The 9310-nt window shown below is 34.9% G+C and overlaps 1 long non-coding RNA gene across 2 annotated transcripts; it reads right to left on the bottom strand.

The window, feature by feature from the left end:
* Positions 1 to 3939: 3939 nt before the first annotated feature.
* On the bottom strand, positions 3940 to 6976 carry LOC111403800. Of its 2 annotated transcripts, XR_002704542.1 has the most exons (4): positions 6563 to 6976; positions 6348 to 6445; positions 5159 to 5207; positions 3940 to 4972 (listed from the first exon to the last, which is right to left on the bottom strand). It is a non-coding gene; the product is annotated as an uncharacterized LOC111403800 (long non-coding RNA). The 2 variants fall into 2 exon arrangements; XR_002704541.1 differs by lacking the exons at positions 6348 to 6445; positions 6563 to 6976 and having other exon boundaries at positions 5159 to 6341.
* Positions 6977 to 9310: the final 2334 nt, after the last annotated feature.

Below are 9310 nucleotides of genomic sequence, written 5' to 3'. Positions count from 1 at the left end.
GCACTTATTTGGGTCATATTACTAAGTTTTTATATCATTAAATTATTGAATTTCACTTAATTTGAATTAATTTTTGTTTGTTTCAGTGTTTGACCCGTTTTGAAGCAGTTGGAAAATAAACGGATCAATTGGCTATTAAATAGAAGTTTGTGGACCAAATTTCACTTGAACAAAAGTTGGAGGATCAAAATTGAGGAAACAATGAAGAAAAGGACTAACTTGCATTAATTATAGTGAAGTGTGGCATTGGAAGATAAATTGCAACTAATTGGGCCTCAACTCGGACTTTATCCACACAAAAGTTGGGGGCCAAAAAAAAAAGGATATATACACACACACACACAGAGAGAGAAAACGGCTATACAGAGGAGACACACATACAAAGACCAAAAGAATTATTCAATTGGTGGCAGCTTTGGCAGAATTGGCGACTAAATTAAAAAAAAAATAATAATAATAATAATAATAATAATTTGGTAACTGAATTTAAAAAAATTAATAATAATATAGCTGTTGGGAATTAAAAAGTGGGAAGCAAACACGTATCTGGGAGATAGGCTATTGAAGGAAGAGAAAAAGGACAGAAAATGGCAGCCTTTATTGGGAAAATAATCACGTTTGGTCGATCTTTGGTGATGTCTTTTATCCTTTCTTTGTTTAATCTCAACATTATACTCGGCTAAATTATTTTCGTACTAGGATTTTCGATGAATCTCATATTATGAACTTTTAACTTTTTAATTTTATTTATTTTGACATTAAAACACGTTTTAAATTATTGAATGGTTCACATATATTTAATTTTCTCTACAATTACTTGATCACTGATTGTATGAATTTTGTGGCTTGGTTTATCCTCGAGAGATGAAAAATAAGTTAGACATTTTGTCAATTATCGTAGAATCCGATAGGTGATAGAAATATACCGATATGCTTTACCTGTCCTTTAAGTATTCATAAATTTTTAATGTAATTTTATATGTTCACATCCATAATAGAATTATAGACGGGCCACATTTAAACATAGGTTTAATTCTACTCTAGGGAGATTGTTAAATAAATTAGGAATATTGGTCTTCGTAATTGAATCGTGTTGTCAAATTTATAAATTTCGAGTTAAAGAGGATTGATATAAGGGGATTCAGAATCTTAATATGCTTTTCATCATAATATTTTTTTTAAAACTTGCATTCATTTACAATGTTGCATTTATTTTAGTTAAGTTAGGTCTTCCATTTACAAGTAGATTATTAGATCATAATTTAGTTAGAGAAAAATCACCAATTTCAATTGTTTCGATTATAATTTGAACTCGAACTAGTACAATCTCTGTAGAAACTATACTTGGACTCATGTCCACTTTATTACTTGCTAACGAATAGTACACTTGCGATGGTCTTAATTCAAAAAAGATATTTTCGTGAACAACTACCTAGTGATTAACAATGTTAACTTGCAGATTTATCAACGCACAAATCAGGCACTAATGTTTGTATTCAGCCACACTTCAAGGCTCGAGATCCTGGAGAGAAGTCATAACAAATAAGCAATTTTAAATATACAAGAAACTCGTAGAAATATACTTGTAGAGAAAATTCATAGCGAATGTTTAAGTGCGTTTGAGAATGGGTACCAGTTTACACTAAGTAAAATGATATTCACATTCTAAATAACTAATTCAAATATTCAGCCATGATTAGATTATTTTCATAGAATACATCAAACCGAGATAGAGTGGAGATAAATTTTCCATCGATGTCAAACATACCCAAAATTTGATGGATCCTAAAAAAATTGCAAGTGTAACTATAGCTTAGTTTAAGTAACCAATGGTAATCGCAGCAAAGGAATGCCCTCAGGTGAAAAGGATGTCAAACAGTTATGAGATCACTCTAGATAGCCCCCATTAGCAATATGTTGATTAGGGCTTGAAGAAACGCTTGAACTCGCAATGTTGACATTTGTAGCACCTTTCAAAGGATCCACATTTGCTTTGCAAATTTTCTTTACTTCCGCTTGGGCCTATTTAATTAGAAGACCGTTAACATTAGTTTCCCTCACACCAAAGCTTCCGAACTTGTTCACACCAAAGCTTCCGAACTTGTGATGAAGTTGCCTATTCCTACATAATAAGCATTAGAATTATGGGACGAAAAAAGGCATAAAAACAAATTATCCACTCAAGAACTGAATCATGGGGAGAAATCAAGTGATATAAAAGTGTATTTGAGAAAATTACCAGATAAGTAATAGCATCTTACAAATATTTGAAATAAATACATCCAATGAAGTTTATTCCTGATTTAGACGACAATAAACACAAAAGCTTCACACCAAGTAGATGTACAACTTACTTGCATAAGATCAATTTGCCTTATAAAGAGAAACATAAATTATAAACTATAAACAAAAGATTGGGTTGCTGGACTCATAGAATAAAAGAGAGCAACAAAGCCCATGAATTAGTGCATAATAAGATGTGGGAAGAAAAGAAAACGGAAAAATCCAGAGATGAAAGATCTTGAACATTGAGAAATCAAGGTGTCAAATCCCCTGCATAATAAGTACAAGACGCAGTTACTATGAACACGAGGCTTGAAGTTCTATTTCACAGCTGTAACAATGAACTTAGAGCACTTAACTTATACATCTTTCTCTTTACCTTCATTAACAATGATTAAATAAAAATGAAATTGGTTGTCTCAGCTTTAAAAACTTAATGGTTTTTTCATAAGCAGAGAAAAACGACACCATTAAATACCAAAAATTAACATACAACTAAACGTGCTTCCAAGAAATGGTTCCTTGTAAGAAATTTAAAAAAAAAATAAAAATTTGAGGCCTACGTTATTAATCAATTTTCTACAAATTGAAAAAGGAAGAAGAAATAGAACCAAGAAAACATGTTGGGTTTTTTGATACCCAATAAATCCCGAGCTATGATGTTAACATGGGTTAATATTATTTTATAGACATAGGCCGATGAATGAAATGAGTCAAACAACCAAGATCATGAGCTACATTTCACCCAATTGTATTCCCTCTTGGATGACTTGAATTTTGGCCCATTTAAGCCTCTTAAAGGTCCAACTTAAAACCTAACCCTAGAGTATATATATATATATATATATATATATATATATGACTATAACCCTAGCCACTTTCTTATGATGTTTGGTGTGGTTTTGTGAGAAAAATAAAGGAATCCCGGCTGCCCCCTTTGTGTGTGAAAAAACAACCTCTAAAAATGTCCAAAATGCTTGTTTGCTTTGTGTAATTGATAGTTCCTTCATAGTATGCCTTTGTGGTGTCTTCTCCTAGCCTTTGTGGCCACAAATCATCATCTTTTCTTGTCCTACATGGATAAGATTAAATAGCAACCGAGGTGAATTAGATTGGTTGTGGGTTGGAGGTGATTGGATTGGTTGTTGGTAGAGAAAGGTACGTTGGATTAAACTCGGAAATCATCGATTTGAAAATCATTTGAGAGAGCTTCCGCAACAAAACATACACAAAATAGACAGCTCTACACCACCACGAGCACAGCTTTGACTTTCCGCTCTCGATCACACGATCTCCTCAGCTGTCTAAACCACTATTTTCATGAATCCCACCAAAACCATCTCAAAAAATGAGGCAGCTACAATTGGAAGTTGCTTAGATCGAACCCAAACCCATAACCAAAGAACTTGATTTGAACCGACTCTATCCAGTCTAATTCCTATTACTTTCTGTGGATTATTAGTAACTGCATATACGAAGGAAGAAGATCTAGCATCCACCCTCCACTATATCTCTGGATTAGCTAGCAGATTAGGGTAAAAACAAAGCATGTGATGCAAGAGGAGGGAGAAGTTTCGGGCGAGTTAACTGCTAGGGTTGTTGAAAGAAATGTGTAAAATTAATATAAGAAAGGAAAAAAAACAATAGTCAAACCAGTAAATCCAAAAAAAGGCATGCGTTCCTATAAACAGTGCCAAGATGAAGTCCCTCTTTTAATATATATAGGGATATGTTTTTCATTCTATGGAAATTTTATGTTATAACTTTCGGGTTTTGACCATAGATCTTATAATTACTTGACTGAATAATTTTGAGATCCTGAAAACTTTTGTCCTGGTTTTCGAGTGACCGAACCTTTGATGTTGTTTGAACAAGAAGCATTTTCTACAATACTCTCCAGACGTGTCGAACAATAACTATGAAAAATTGATCCAGTGTGACAGGCTTGTTTATAATTTGAGCCAACAACTCAAGATAGTTATAGATTCGCCAGAACACGCTTCTACTTTTGAAAATCCAAAAGAATCCAGAGGTCTTGAATTTGATCGAGTGGCTGCCGCTCAAGGATATTCTCCCTCTAGCTTCCAGGATGTAGAATTAACAGCCATCACACAATTACCTCCTTTAACTTTCGGACAAAATCTTAATCACCTGACTGCTGAACACGTGCCTGAAGAAACCTTGTCCTCTAGCTCTGGTACAATATCACTCATCTTCATTGTGAATACAACAATTTACTTATCAACTTTTCTCCATATAGGATGTGTTGCTGAATGTTGATCTTGCAAATTATTCAGCTGTAGTCGTAATTCTGAACTCATTTTCAACCAAAATTTGATAATTGCATTATCTACTGTTACTAGTGATGGCTATTGTTGCAATTGAACAGACGGAAATTGTGAGGAGCATCGTTATTTTGGAGCAAAGAAGCTGGGAACAACTGAAGGTGCAAGATCTCCATCCATCTATGTGGATTTGTGATCTAGAAAACAACATTGGAAACTGTATTTCAGAACAAACTACTGGATTTGTACCTTCAGACAAGACACCAGAATTTTGGGATGTAATGGAAAACATTGAACAAGATTTACTTAGTGACACCCAAAGCACGACCATTTTGGATGAGAAATCTCAATTGAAAAAAGGTAGATTCTCTCTCCTTTCTCTTGCAAGATCCTGCCACAAGTTCCTGTGCGACAGTGGAAAAAGAAAATTACAATGAAAGTGCTAACTGTAGAATATATGTTGCATCTAATCTCGCAAATGATTCAATGATGCATGAAAATAGCAGTGACGATATATTTGCCTCTTCAAGAAATCAATGGGTCTGGTTTTGTTTGATTGCCCATGTTAACTTGCAGATTTATGAACTCACAATTCAGGCACTAATGTTTGTATTCAGCCACGCTTCAAGGCTCGAAATCCTGGAGAGAAGTCATAACAAATAAGCAATTTCAAATATACAAGAAAATCACAGAAATATACTAGTAGAGAAAATTCATAGCGAATGTTTAAGTGCGTTTGAGAATGGGTACCAGTTGACACTAAGTAAAAATGATATTCGCATTCTAAATAACTAATTTAAATAATCAGCCGCGATTAGATTAGTTTCATTCAATACATCAAACTGAGAGAGAGTGGACATAAATTTTTCACCAATGTCGAACACACCCAAAAATTGATGGATCCTACAAAAACTGCCAATGTAACTACGGCTTAGTTTAAGTACAGCTACCACGAATGCCTACAGGTGAAAAGGATGTGTTAATTTTCAAACAGTTATGAGATCACTCTAGATAGCCCCCATTAGCAATATGTTGATTAGGGCTTGAAGAAACACTTAAACTGGCAATGTTGCCATTTGTAGCACCTTTCAAAGGATTTACATTTGCTTCACAAATTTTCTTTACTTTCTCTTGGGCCTACTTAATTAAAAGACCATTAGCATTAGTTTCCTTCTCACCAAAGCTTCCAAACTTGCGAAGAAGTGGCCTATTCCTATATACTAAGCATTAAAATTATGGGACAAACAAAGGCATAAAAAATAATTATCCACTGAAGAACTGAAACCTGGGAAGAAGTCAAGTTATATAAAATCGTATTTGAGAAAATCACCAGATAAGTAATAGCATCTTACAAATACTTGAAATAAATACATCCAATGAAGTTTTTTCCTGATTTAGACTACAATAAACACAACAGCTTCATTCCAAGCAGATGTACAACTTAGTTGCTTAAGATAAATTTGCCTTATAAAGAGAAACATAAACCATAAAGTACAAACAAAAGATTGGGATGCTGGACTCATAGAATAAAAGAGAACAACAAAGCCCATGAATTAGTGCATATTAAGATGTTGGAAGAAAAGAAAAAAGAAAAATCCAGAGAAGAAAGATCCTGAGCATTGAGAAATCAAGGCATCAAATCCCCTGAATAAGTAAAAGACCCAGATACTATGAACGCGAGGCTCGAAGTTCTATTTTACAGCTGTAACAATGAACTTAGAGCACTTAAGTTTACTTCCATCAACAATGATTAAATAAAAATGAAAATGGTAATCTCACCTTTAAAAACTTGATGGTTTTTTCTTTAGCGAAGAAAGTGTGTACCATTAAATGCCAAAAATTGACATACAACTAAACTTGCTTCCAAGAAATGGTTCCTTGTAAAAAATAAAAAAAAATCGAGGCCTTCGTTATTAATCAATTTTCTACAAAATTGAAAAAGGAAGAAGAAATAGAACCAAGAAAACAGACACAAAATAGATAGCTCCAACTACCACGAACACAGCTTTGACTTTTTGCCCTCAGTCACACAATCTCCTCAGCTGTCTAAACCACCATTTTCATGAATCCTACCAAAACCACCGTCAAAATGTGGCAGCTGCATTTGGGATTGCATAGATCCACCGAACCCAAACCTGTAACCAAAGAACTCGATTTGAACCGGTTGAAGACTCTGCTAGTCTAATTCCTATTACTTTCCATGAATTATTTGTAACTGCATATATGACAGAAGAAGATCTAGCATCCACTGCCTACTTTCTCTCTAGATTAGCCTGCAGATTAGGGCCAAAACAAAGGACGTGACGCAAGAGGTGGGAGAAGTTTCGGGAGAGTCAACTGCCAGGGTTTGTCAGAAGAAATGTGAAAAATGAGTATAAGAAAGGAAAAAATGAAAAATTGTCAAACCATTAAATCCCAAAAAAGGCATGCATTCCCATAAACAGTGCCAAGATGAAGTCCCTTTTTTAATATATACGGATATGTTTTTCATTCAATGGAAATTTCATGTTAAAACCTTTGGGTTTGGACTATAGTCCTTATAATTTTTACTTGACTGAATAATTTTAAGATCATGTACACATTGGTCCTGGTTTTTGAGTGACCGAACCTTTAATGTTGTTTGAATAGGAGGTATTTTTTACAATACTCTCCAGACGTGTTGGACAATAACTATGAACCTTTGATGTTGTTTGAACAGGAAGCTGTATTTCAGAACAAGTAACTACTAGATTTGTGCCATCAGACATGACACCAGAATTTTGGAATGTAATGGAAAACATTAATGTTGGGTTTTTGATACCCAATAAATCCCGGGTTATGATGTTAACGTGGATTAATATTATTTCATAAGCACAGGCCGATGAATGAAATAAGTCCAACAACCAAGTCCATGAGCTACACCCGACCTAATTGTATTCCTTCTGAATGGCTTGAATCTTAGCCCGTTTACCTCTTTAATGGCCCAACTTAAAGCCTAACCCTAGAATATATATATGGATATAACTCTAGCCTCTTTCTTGTGATGTTTTGTGAAACTTTGTGTGAAAAAAAGGAGAATCCCGGCTGCCCTCTTGGTGAGTGAAAAATAGACCCTAGAAGTGTCCAAAACATCTGTTTACTTTGTGTAATTGGTGGCTCCTTCATAGTATGCCTTTGTGGTGTCTTCTCCTAGCCTTTGTGGCCACAAATTATCATCATTTCTTGTCCTATGTGGGTAAGATTGAATAGCAACCGAGGTGAATTATATTGGTTGTGGTTTGGAGCCGATTGGATTGGTTGTTGGTAGAGAAAGGTACGTTGGATTGAGTCTGGAAAACCACCGTTTGAAGATCCTTTTGAGAGAGCTTTCGTAACAATTGGTATTAGAGCTTCAAGATGAAGGTTTTGGCTAGTGAAATCTACCAGAAATCATCCAGAAAACCAAAGGAAATGCAGCAGAAATCAGATAAAAAAACTGTCTAGAAAACTGTTAAAAATCAGCTCCTGTTTTGGTGTTTTCTGACCAATCCAGAACTAGTTTTGGGAAACGGAGACCACTGACGTGACATGCAGGTGCTGGTGATTCTAGTGGTCCGACGCGTGTATCATCCAGGTGGCACGTGTGACGGCGCGTGAAGCCCACGCGCAGAGAAGGAAGGACGCGCATGAGGGCGCGTGAGACTGAATTTGGAGACAATCTCTTCAGGCAGTTTGTTCCTCATATTATTTCTAACATTTTTCGTGTTGGAAGTTTTCTGTTTCAGGGTACACAGTAGAATCTGGACAGCATTGTTCTTCGGAACTCGATCGTGATATTTTTAGTTGCTACAGTTTCCAGAGACTTTAGGATGAATAGTGATATTCATAAAGTTGTGAATTCGTTTGTCTCGATATTTACGGACCTTCAGACGTGGTCCGCTCGGTATTGTATTCTTTACCTTTTATTATTGCAGTTAAAATTATTATGTAGAGTAATTTATTTTTTACATTAGAGGTCATTGTGAGGAGTGACATTAGATTTGGGGTTACCATGAAGGGGTACCCATTGCCTGTTGCTAGACCTAGGATTATTTGTTAATTATTTGCCTTAAATTCTTTGTGAATTTGCTGTCAATTTTTCTACATTATTAGAATTACATGTGGCATTAGGAAAGTTTACTGGATTATTCTATATGAATTATGTTCATACTTTACTTGTGGTCATTATTTGGCATTGGTGGCAAATGTAGGTCTAAGGTAAGTGCGAAAAATAACATATATTTTAACTGTGGTAAAATTTGGACATAGTTGAAAAAGATTGTCCTAGGATGATAATAAAAGAAAAGATGAGGATAGAGACAAAGCGAATGTGACTTTAGGGTCGAGTAGTGATCCTAGTGAGGTTTATTGAGAGAATAAACATAGTTCTTGCATTGCATCTGTGTGTAATCCTTTCTGCATGTATATGATCACTTAATTATGTTGTAATGTTGATGTTATATTTTCAATATGTTTGATGTGTGTAATTGCATGAATTAGAATGACTTATTACTTTGTGTAATATGTTTACATGTATAGTGGGTTAAGTTTTGTGGCATACTCTATTTGCTCTATGAGTGGTGTGAGAGTGTGGTAGTGAGAAGAGAGTTGGGTAGCCATTTCTCTCTTTTATCTTTGTGAGTCTGTGTGGTTTGTAAGATTATGTGAGGCAGCCATGTTAGAGTTACCTTCTTTATCTTTGTGAGCCTCGTTTGTGAGTGTTGTGAAGTAACCGACTTTTCTTT

Source organism: Olea europaea, chromosome 11 (genome assembly GCF_002742605.1).
Source record: "Olea europaea var. sylvestris chromosome 11, O_europaea_v1, whole genome shotgun sequence".
Classification (NCBI taxonomy): Eukaryota; Viridiplantae; Streptophyta; class Magnoliopsida; order Lamiales; family Oleaceae; genus Olea; species Olea europaea.
Note: the sequence above shows the minus strand (reverse complement) of the source record. Positions and strands in the feature narration are given on the sequence as shown.